A 9,282-nucleotide genomic window follows, 5' to 3' on the forward strand; every position below is an offset into this window, starting at 1 on the left:
CCCCCCCCCCCCCCCCGTGCTGCCCTGTTTGATGAAGAGGAGATACGTTGTTAGGTTTCTGGCTATGGCACCAAAATCCAGAATCTTGACCAGCTGGTGTGTGTCGGGGTTGAGTGTCGACCTATGAACCTGGTCACTGTTTGATTCCCGATCAGGGCAAATGCCGGATTTCAAGCTCGATCCCTAGTAGGAGGGCATGCAGGAGGCAGTTGGCCAATGATTCTCATCACTGATGTTTCTCTCTCTCCCTCTTCCTTCTTCTCTGAAATCAATTATATATATACTAGAGGCCTGTTGCATGAAGAGATTCGTGCAATAGGTCTTCCCTTCCCTTGGCTGCTGGCACCAGTTTTCCTCTGGCATTATATATATATACATTAAAAGATTTTAAAAAACCCACTGGAATCTTAAACTGTTCCTGGACCCCCAAGGGCAAAAATATCTGGATGACATTAAAATGTGAGGAAAATAGCTTTGCGATGAAAAGTCATGCCTGTGTGTGTGTGTGTGTGTGTGTGTACAGATTTTGCTGGCATGTGTCAGTGTGTTGGGTACAATGCTCTCCACACAACAGTAGCCATAATGCTGCTACTTGCATTGTCTCCACGACCAGACCTTGCCGGGAGTTCCCTGGCTTGGTAGTGGCTACACAGCATGCGGTGCTGACACAGATGTTGTCGGCAAGTCTGAGCAAAGAGGGAACGAACACAGTGATGGGTAAGTGGTGACCCACAGGAATGGTCACAAGGCCCGTGGCAATCAGCCTCATCCACGTCTTCCCAATCTCATCCCTCCTCTCCTCACTGCCGGGGCTGGCATTCAGACCATCAGCTCTTCTCTCAAAGATTTACAAAAACAACACTGTAATCTTAAACTATTCCTGGACCCCCAAGGGCACAAATATCTGGATGACATTAAAATGTGAGGGAAATAGCTTTGCGATGAAAAGTCATGCCTGTGTGGGTGTGTGTGTGTGTGTGTGTGCATGTGTGTACAGATTTTGTTGGCATGTGTCAGTGTGTTGGGTACAATGCTCTCCACACAACAGTAGCCATAATGCTGCTACTTGCATTGTCTCCACGACCAGACCTTGCCGGGAGTTCCCTGGCTTGGTAGTGGCTACACAGCATGCGGTGCTGACACAGATGTTGTCAGCAAGTCTGAACAAAGAGGGAACGAACACAATGATGGGTAAGTGGTGACCCACAGGAATGGTCACAAGGCCCGTGGCAATCAGCCTCATCCACGTCTTCCCAATCTCATCCCTCCTCTCCTCACTGCCGGGGCTGGCATTCAGACCATCAGCTCTTCTCTCAACCTCCTAAACCAGTGATGGCGAACCTTTTGAGCTCGGCGTGTCAGCATTTTGAAAAACCCTAACTTAACTCTGGTGCCGTGTCACATATAGAAATGTTTTGATCTTTGCAACCATAGTAAAACAAAGACTTATATTTTTGATATGTATTTTATATATTTAAATGCCATTTAACAAAGAAAAATCAACCAAAAAAATGAGTTCGCGTGTCACCTCTGACACGCATGTCATAGGTTCGCCATCACTGTCCTAAACCCACTCCCCCATCCTCCTCCACTGGCCCCAGCCTGGTCTTTCCAGAACTTGAATATGAGGCAGTTACTCACAAACTCATGGGACTTGCTGTTGCCCCAGCTCGTTGGCATGCCAGCCCCACTTTGCCCTAAGTCCATCTCTCTGTCCCTCCGCCTCCGTTCCAGCCACACAGGACCTCTCAGCATTCCCCAAAGCTTGCCTGTGGGCGCCTGCCTCTGTGTGCACTGTGCCTTCCCGCCCCTTCCATATGGTGAGCTCCCCTCACCTTCCACGTCTCCTTCACATCTCCCACTTCCTGTGCGTCAACTTGGCTAAACGACAACACCCAGTTATTCAATCAAACATGAACATAGGGGTATCTGAGAGGGGTGACTTTCAATAGAGATGAGCTTCGGTAATCTGGGTGGGCCTCACACGGTCAGTTGAATGGCCTTAGAGCAGTGGTTCTCAACCTTCCTAATGCCGCGACCCTTTAATACAGTTCCTCATGTTGTGGTGACCCCCAACCATAAAATTATTTCCGTTGCTACTGCATCACTGTAATTTTGCTACTGTTATGAATCGTCATGTAAATATCTGATATGCAGGATGTATTTTCATTGTTACAAATTGAACATCATTAAAGCATAGTGATTCATCACAAAAACAATATGTAATTATATATGTGTTTTCCGCTGGTCTTAGGCGACCCCTGTGAAAGGGTCGTTCGACCCCCAAAGGGGTCGAGACCCACAGGTTGAGAACCGCTGCCTTAGAGCAAAATTGAGTCTTTTGGAGGAAAATGATTCTGCCTCAAGTCTATAGCATCAGCCCCTGCCCAGACTTTCCAGCTTGCTGGTCTACCCTACAGTGTCTAAATTCTTCCCTCCCCCCACTCCCATTCTGCTCTGTAAAAACTCCATCCTATATACTAGTAAAATGTCTAGATATTTGATAACCTTTGCCCTATTCATGTATCATCATCCATTCAGACCAACTTTTCATTCCAGTTTATGAGCCACCTTTACAGAGACACCTCCTCTATGGACGAGTATATCCGCTACATCTGGTATCAGAATCCTACTTGTCTAAGGATTGGGCTAAGGGGGCGCGGGGGGGGGGGGCGTGTCACCTCTGACACGCATGTCATAGGTTCGCCATCACTGTCCTAAACCCACTCCCCCATCCTCCTCCACTGGCCCCAGCCTGGTCTTTCCAGAACTTGAATATGAGGCAGTTACTCACAAACTCATGGGACTTGCTGTTGCCCCAGCTCGTTGGCCCTGCCAGCCCACTTTGCCCTAAGTCCATCTCTCTGTCCCTCCGCCTCCGTTCCAGCCACACAGGACCTCTCAGCGTTCCCCAAAGCTTGCCTGTGGGCGTCTGCCTCTGTGGGCACCATGCCTTCCCCCCCTTCCATATGGTGAGCTCCCCCTCACCTTCCACGTCTCCTTCATGTCTCCCACTTCCTGTGCGCAATGGTTGGTTTTATGTGTCAACTTGGCTAAACGACAGCACCCAGTTATTCAATCAAACATGAACGTAGGGGTATCTGAGAGGGGTGACTTTCAATAGAGATGAGCTTCGGTAATCTGGGTGGGCCTCACACGGTCAGTTGAATGGCCTTAGAGCAGTGGTTCTCAACCTTCCTAATGCCGCGACCCTTTAATACAGTTCCTCATGTTGTGGTGACCCCCAACCATAAAATTATTTTCGTTGCTACTGCATCACTGTAATTTTGCTACTGTGATGAGGCGTCATGCAAATATCTGATATGCAGGATGTATTTTCATTGTTACAAATTGAACATCATTAAAGCATAGTGATTCATCACAAAAACAATATGTAATTATATATGTGTTTTCCGCTGGTCTTAGGCGACCCCTGTGAAAGGGTCGTTCGACCCCCAAAGGGGTCGAGACCCACAGGTTGAGAACCGCTGCCTTAGAGCAAAATTGAGTCTTTTGGAGGAAAATGATTCTGCCTCAAGTCTATAGCATCAGTCCCTGCCCAAAACTTTCCAGCTTGCTGGTCTACCCTATAGCATCTAAATTCTTCCCTCTCCCCACTCCCATTCTGCTCTGTTAAAACTCCATCCTATATACTAGTAAAATGTCTAGATATTTGATAACCTTCGCCCTATTCATGTATCATCATCCATTCAGACCAACTTTTCATTCCAGTTTATGAGCCACCTTTACAGAGACACCTCCTCTATGGACGAGTATATCCGCTACATCTGGTATCAGAATCCTACTTGTCTAAGGCGGGGGGGGGGGACTAACATTTATAAACACGCCACCTCCTTTACATACGTTATGCCCTTTCCTCATTGCGAAGACCTGGCGTAGCCCGAGTTGCTGCCTGTTTTACAGATGAAGAAAGCGAGGCTGGGGGACAGACGCTGGCGGAAGGTCAGAGCAGCTAAGAGAGCCACGCTGGTCTACACGGGCCCACACTTTTTCATCTGCTGCGGTGCCTTCCAGAAAGTGGCCAGTGGCACAGTTACCCGCGTCGCCGTAAAGCAAATGTGAGCAAATAGTGTTTCATGCACTTCCCCGCCAGGCCACTCCCGTTAATTACATTTACACATACAGGAGGAAGCTTTGGCTCAGGTAACACCTTCACTGTAAATCGGATAAGGCCCCGCACGTACACGGGTTCTTGACTCACTTTTGTCTCAGTTCATTTCCTTGTCCGGAATGATGAGCTCAACAACACAGGGGAGTCTCCAGGGAGAAGATGATAAAGCTAAAATGAAAAGACACAAGAAACCTCTTAAATACCCTCAACATCGATCACTTAAAACTGCCAAGTCTAGTCAATATTGAAAACTCACAAAAGGTGATCGCAGCTAGATACTGGAACTCGGGGCCTATCTCCACCCAGTGAACTATGTGGTATGGTATCGTTTTAATCTCATATAATTCATCAGGATTAACTTTGTAAGACCATGGGGCAGTGGTTCTCAACCTTCCTCATGCCGCAACCCTTTCATACAGTTCCTCATGTTGTGGTGACCCCCAACCATAAAATTATTTTCGTTGCTACTTCATAACTGTCATTTTGCTAGGGTTATGAATCGTCATGTAAATATCTGATATGCAGGATGTATTTTCATTGTTACAAATTGAACATAATTGAAGCATAGTGATTAATCAGAAAAACAATATGTAATTATGTATGTGTTTCCCGATGGTCTTAGGCGACCCCTGTGAAAGGGTTGTTCGACCCCCAAAGGGGTCACGACCCACAGGTTGAGAACCGCTGCCATGGAGGCTTTTATAGCTGCATTATTCAACCTTTCAGAAGAAAAGGAGCAATGTTTGTTTTTCCTTATTAATGGGATGCATCAAATTTCCCTGTTTCTTTAAATTTGCCTGAGCTTGACATACCCTTGTAGTTAGCTACCTGAGGTAGAATGTCAAAACTAGCTTTGGGATTATTATAAAGCTTGGTACGACCACAGGCCTTTTTGAAAATATATCCTATCTTGACAATGCATGAAGCCTTAAAAGTTTAATGAACACATGTCAGAATGTGTTTCTTCTAAAAAGTGATACAGGAACAATCAGTTCGTATGTCCTGTGTCTAACATCTTAACCCTTAAGAGAAAGAGGGACACATTTTACATCTTCCCATGACTTAGGCTAACTGAAATTTGATGTTTTAAAACTGAAGCACATATAACCTAATACAAAAAAAAATTGAAGCATCTTACTGTTTTAGTTCACTTATTAATTTATAGACTATTGGTTTACCTAGTTCATATCATTAGGTCAGTGGTTCTCAACGTTGGCTCTGAGATGAGGCCCAGAAGTTAGGATTTTAAAAAGATTCCCAGGTGATTCTAATGTGCAGCCAAGGTTGAGAACCACTGGTTTAAAATCTCTAGATAGCTCCTTTATCTTCTGGGAAATGCGGTTAACTGTGTCTTTATCCCCTGCACGTGTTTTTGTACATAACAGGTGAGAAAACACATGTATAGACATGCTGGTAACTAAGGGGTCATGCTAAAGGTTTATTTTTAATTCGTTCACACCGTATTTTTCAAAGAATATACATGTACAAAAAACAACAAGAACCCTCACCGGTTTGGCTCAATAGATAGAGCGTCGGCCTGTGGACCGAAGGGTCCCGGGTTCGATTCTGGTCAAGGGCACATACCTCCATTGCAGGCTCCTCCCTGGCCCAGGCCCTGGTTTGGGCACATGCAGGAGGCAACCAATTGATGTGTTTCTCTCACATCAATGTTTCTCTATGTCTTTCCCTCTCTCTTCCACTCTCAACAAAAGATCAATGGAAAAATGTCCTCAGGTGAGGATTAACAACAACAACAAAACCAAAAATGTAAAAAACAAGAAAAAAATAAGAAAAAGGGCCATTAAGTCTTATCTTAGCCTTCTATCTTATTCAAGGTTCTCTTTCCCTTTAGTCTTGTTTTCTCTGCTCGTATAGAAACACACCCACATGCGTGATTCCAATGGCTTACCAGCATTCCACATATCAATTTTACGTCATGAAATAAGTCCCTATTACATATTCAGCTTCTTTCTATTATCATGTTTTCGGGAATGATACGATGATAACCTGTGCAAACGGACCTTCAGACACAGCTCCGACGACTTCCTAAAAGTGACATTGCCGAGCGAAAGGGCACGCATATTTGTGAGGGTTTTGCTACCTGTTTCCAAATTGCCCTCAAGAAACATTTTCTAATTTACGCTCCGCCAGCAACGGATGGGGGTGCCCCTCCCCACGCTCCTGTCAACACCAGGCAGTTGCATGATTTTCAATCTTAATAAGATGTTATTGCCATTATTATGTACATCTCAATCGTCCTGGTAGCCTTCTTTCTCTGTGTTTCTTTTTCCTTTTTTTAAAAAAATATATTTTATTGATTTTTTACAGAGAGGAAGGGAGAGGGATAGAGAGTTAGAAACATCGATGAGAAAGAAACATCTATCAGCTGCCTCCTGCACACTCCCCACTGGGGATGTGCCCGCAACCAAGGTACATGCCCTTGACCGGAATCGAACCCGGGACCCTTGAGTCTGCAGGTCGATGCTCTATCTATTGAGCCAAACTGGTTAGGCCCCCCCCCTTTTTTTTTGGTCCTTTCTCACCTACTTGGGGAGAAAATGCCGGATGTGAAACTGTCACTCTTTGAACCAGAACTCCTTTCTCCAGGGGCTCAGAGAGCTGATTCATAAGGAAACGTGGTCCGAGCTCCATAATTTTAAACGTCTCAATTACTCCCGGCCTCTTGCAGGCCCCGGGCCGACAAGGTTGCCCAGCAGCCTGGGGAGGACGTGAATTGTGCGGCCTTTGCTTTTTATTCCCTCTGGCGGCCTGCGCCTCTGGGATGTCTTTGAGATGGTGGTTCATGCTTCTTGTAGCTCAAGTTACTGATCAGGGGAGCAACAGGGAGCGCTTGCCACGGCAGGGAAAGGTGCTCTTACCTGAGCCTGCAGCCAGCGTCCGAGGGGCCACTCACACTTCAGAGGGTCTTGAGTCCTGTTGTGCGTGACATACCTAATCCTGAAACGGGGGGGGGGGGGGGGGGGGGTTGATGTCAGTTGGGAAACCAGGAAAAGCTAAGACTTCATGAACTAAAGGGAAGTATTATAAGACACGTTGACAGTCATCAAAAAATGTTTTGCTTTGGGAGTCATAGGCTGCTCCTCTGTTAAATTTTAAGCTCAACCAATTCCATCTATAAGAATGTATTACAGCCCGGCTGGTGTGGCTCAGTGGTTGAGCATGGACCCGTGAACCAAGAGGTCACGGGTTCAATTCTCCGTCAGGGCACATGCCTGGATTGCAGGCTCCATTCCCAGTAGGGGTTGTATAGGAGGCAGCTGGTAAATATTTCTCTCTCATCAATGTTTCTATCTCACTATCCCTCTCCCTCCCTCTCTCTCTAAAATAAAAAAAAATAAAAAAAGAATGTATTATGAACGTGTGTCCGCTAAGACCACTGTGTTAAGCAATAGTACAGTTCACCCAACTCCCCAACTCTTCTGGGAGAATGGACAGATGGACGGGTTGAACTTGGCATCTTGGAGTTGGGTGGGGCCCTGTGATTGCCTCTGTGGGACCCTCCCCTCTGCCTGGAGGACAAGAAGCACTCCAGGTCCCCAAGTGGGGACAACACAGAGCAGAGCCTGCAGACAGCCACAGCAGCAAAGGAAGCAGATATGAGGAAACCGACATTGCTTTGCAACCCTGAGATTTTTCAGTAACCATTTTCCTAACAATTTGTTACTGCAGCTTACCCTAGCCCATCCTGACTGATACAGATATTTTGGAGGGTTTTACTTCCCTAGTGAATATTTAATGACACCTATGAACCTTACAAAAAAATAAAAATCGTCATTGATTATAGGCAGAATTAAATCTCTGATTAAGAAGACATCCTATATAATAAAAGCCTAATATGCAAATCGACCGAATGACAGAATGACAGGTCTCTATGATGCACACTGACCACCAGGAGGCAGACGCTCAACACAGGAGCTGCCCCCAGCCCGCAGGCCCCAGGCCAGCCAAGGTGGGTGCCAGTGGGGGCCTCCCAATCGCCCCGCCGGTCACCCCGCAGATTAGCCCTGATCGCCGGCCAGGCCTAGGGACCTTACCCGTGCACGAATCTTGTGCACCGGGCCTCTAGTTCACTTATAATTAAGAAGCAAAATATGTTTTCTGCTGTTGCCCTGAATTTTTTTTTTCTTTTTCCTTTTGTTTTCATGTTTTCCTTTTCCCTATTGGTTTTAATTAATTTTGCCCTAGATTCATGGGCTTGGTGAACCCGACAATTTTTAAATTTAAATGAATAAGAAGAGCCTGCAGGTTTTGCCCAGGCTCCCAGGCTTTAATATTAAATTACTGCTTTCTGGCAGGATCATCTGCAAAACTCCCGATTTTGTTTCTCCCTCTGTCCCCATCCCCATCATTGCGGCTGAACTCCCTTGTCTCTAATACGCTGTATATTTCCCACCTGGCAAAGGACTCGGAACAGATACAGATCATAAATACCCCGTAGACACAGAGAAACCGCTGTAATTGCTTTCGTAATGACTCCGAGACATCAAAGGCAGGCAAATAATGGTATTTAACACCGGTTCCATTCTTCAGCTGCAATGTAATTTTATAGAGTCATTGTCAGGCGCCACGACGCGCGGTACAAGTACGACTGTCATATTCCGCTCATGTTAATGAGCTGCCCAGGAGAGGGCCAGGCGCAGGGGTGGCCAAGTTCTCCTCGTTTCCGATGGCCTGATGCTCAGACAGAAGCAGGAGTGCCCTGGCTTGATTAACATAGTTGCTTAGATCAGGTTTTCCCCGGGAGGATGTCAATTGGCATTTTGAAGAATCAATTAATTAGCACTCCACATAATCTATTCTTGGGTGAAGGGAAGTGTTTTGTGCAGTTGCAAATAAAAAAAAAAATTACATGAAGGAAAACGAAAGCTTTCCAAAGTGGCAATGAAGCACATTTATCTCGGGAGAAATGCACTGTCCGTTTCAAAACGCCCCCCAAATACACGCATTCTTGGAAAGCCAGGAAACTGACATGCGCAGTCTTGAACCACAGTGGGGGGCCATCTCGGCTTAGAACAGTGATGGCGAACCTATGACACGCGTGTCAGAGGTGACACGCGAACTCATTTTTTTGGTTGATTTTTCTTTGTTAAATGGCATTTAAATATATAAAATAAATAGCAAAACTATAA

General features: G+C 45.9%; 1 long non-coding RNA gene across 1 annotated transcript in view; it reads right to left on the reverse strand.

Moving 5' to 3' along the window:
• LOC102257080 overlaps positions 1-7,092 on the reverse strand; it is a 64,982-nt gene extending 57,890 nt beyond the window's left edge. The window contains exons 1-2 of the long non-coding RNA XR_313542.2: positions 7,012-7,092; positions 4,223-4,300 (exon numbers count right to left, since the gene is read on the reverse strand). This is a non-coding gene — a long non-coding RNA (uncharacterized LOC102257080). The remainder of the gene's footprint in view (positions 1-4,222; positions 4,301-7,011) is intronic.
• Between the last annotated feature and the right edge of the window lie 2,190 nt (positions 7,093-9,282).

The sequence above is a fragment of the Myotis brandtii genome, unplaced genomic scaffold (genome assembly GCF_000412655.1).
Source record: "Myotis brandtii unplaced genomic scaffold, ASM41265v1 scaffold201, whole genome shotgun sequence".
NCBI lineage: Eukaryota > Metazoa > Chordata > Mammalia > Chiroptera > Vespertilionidae > Myotis > Myotis brandtii.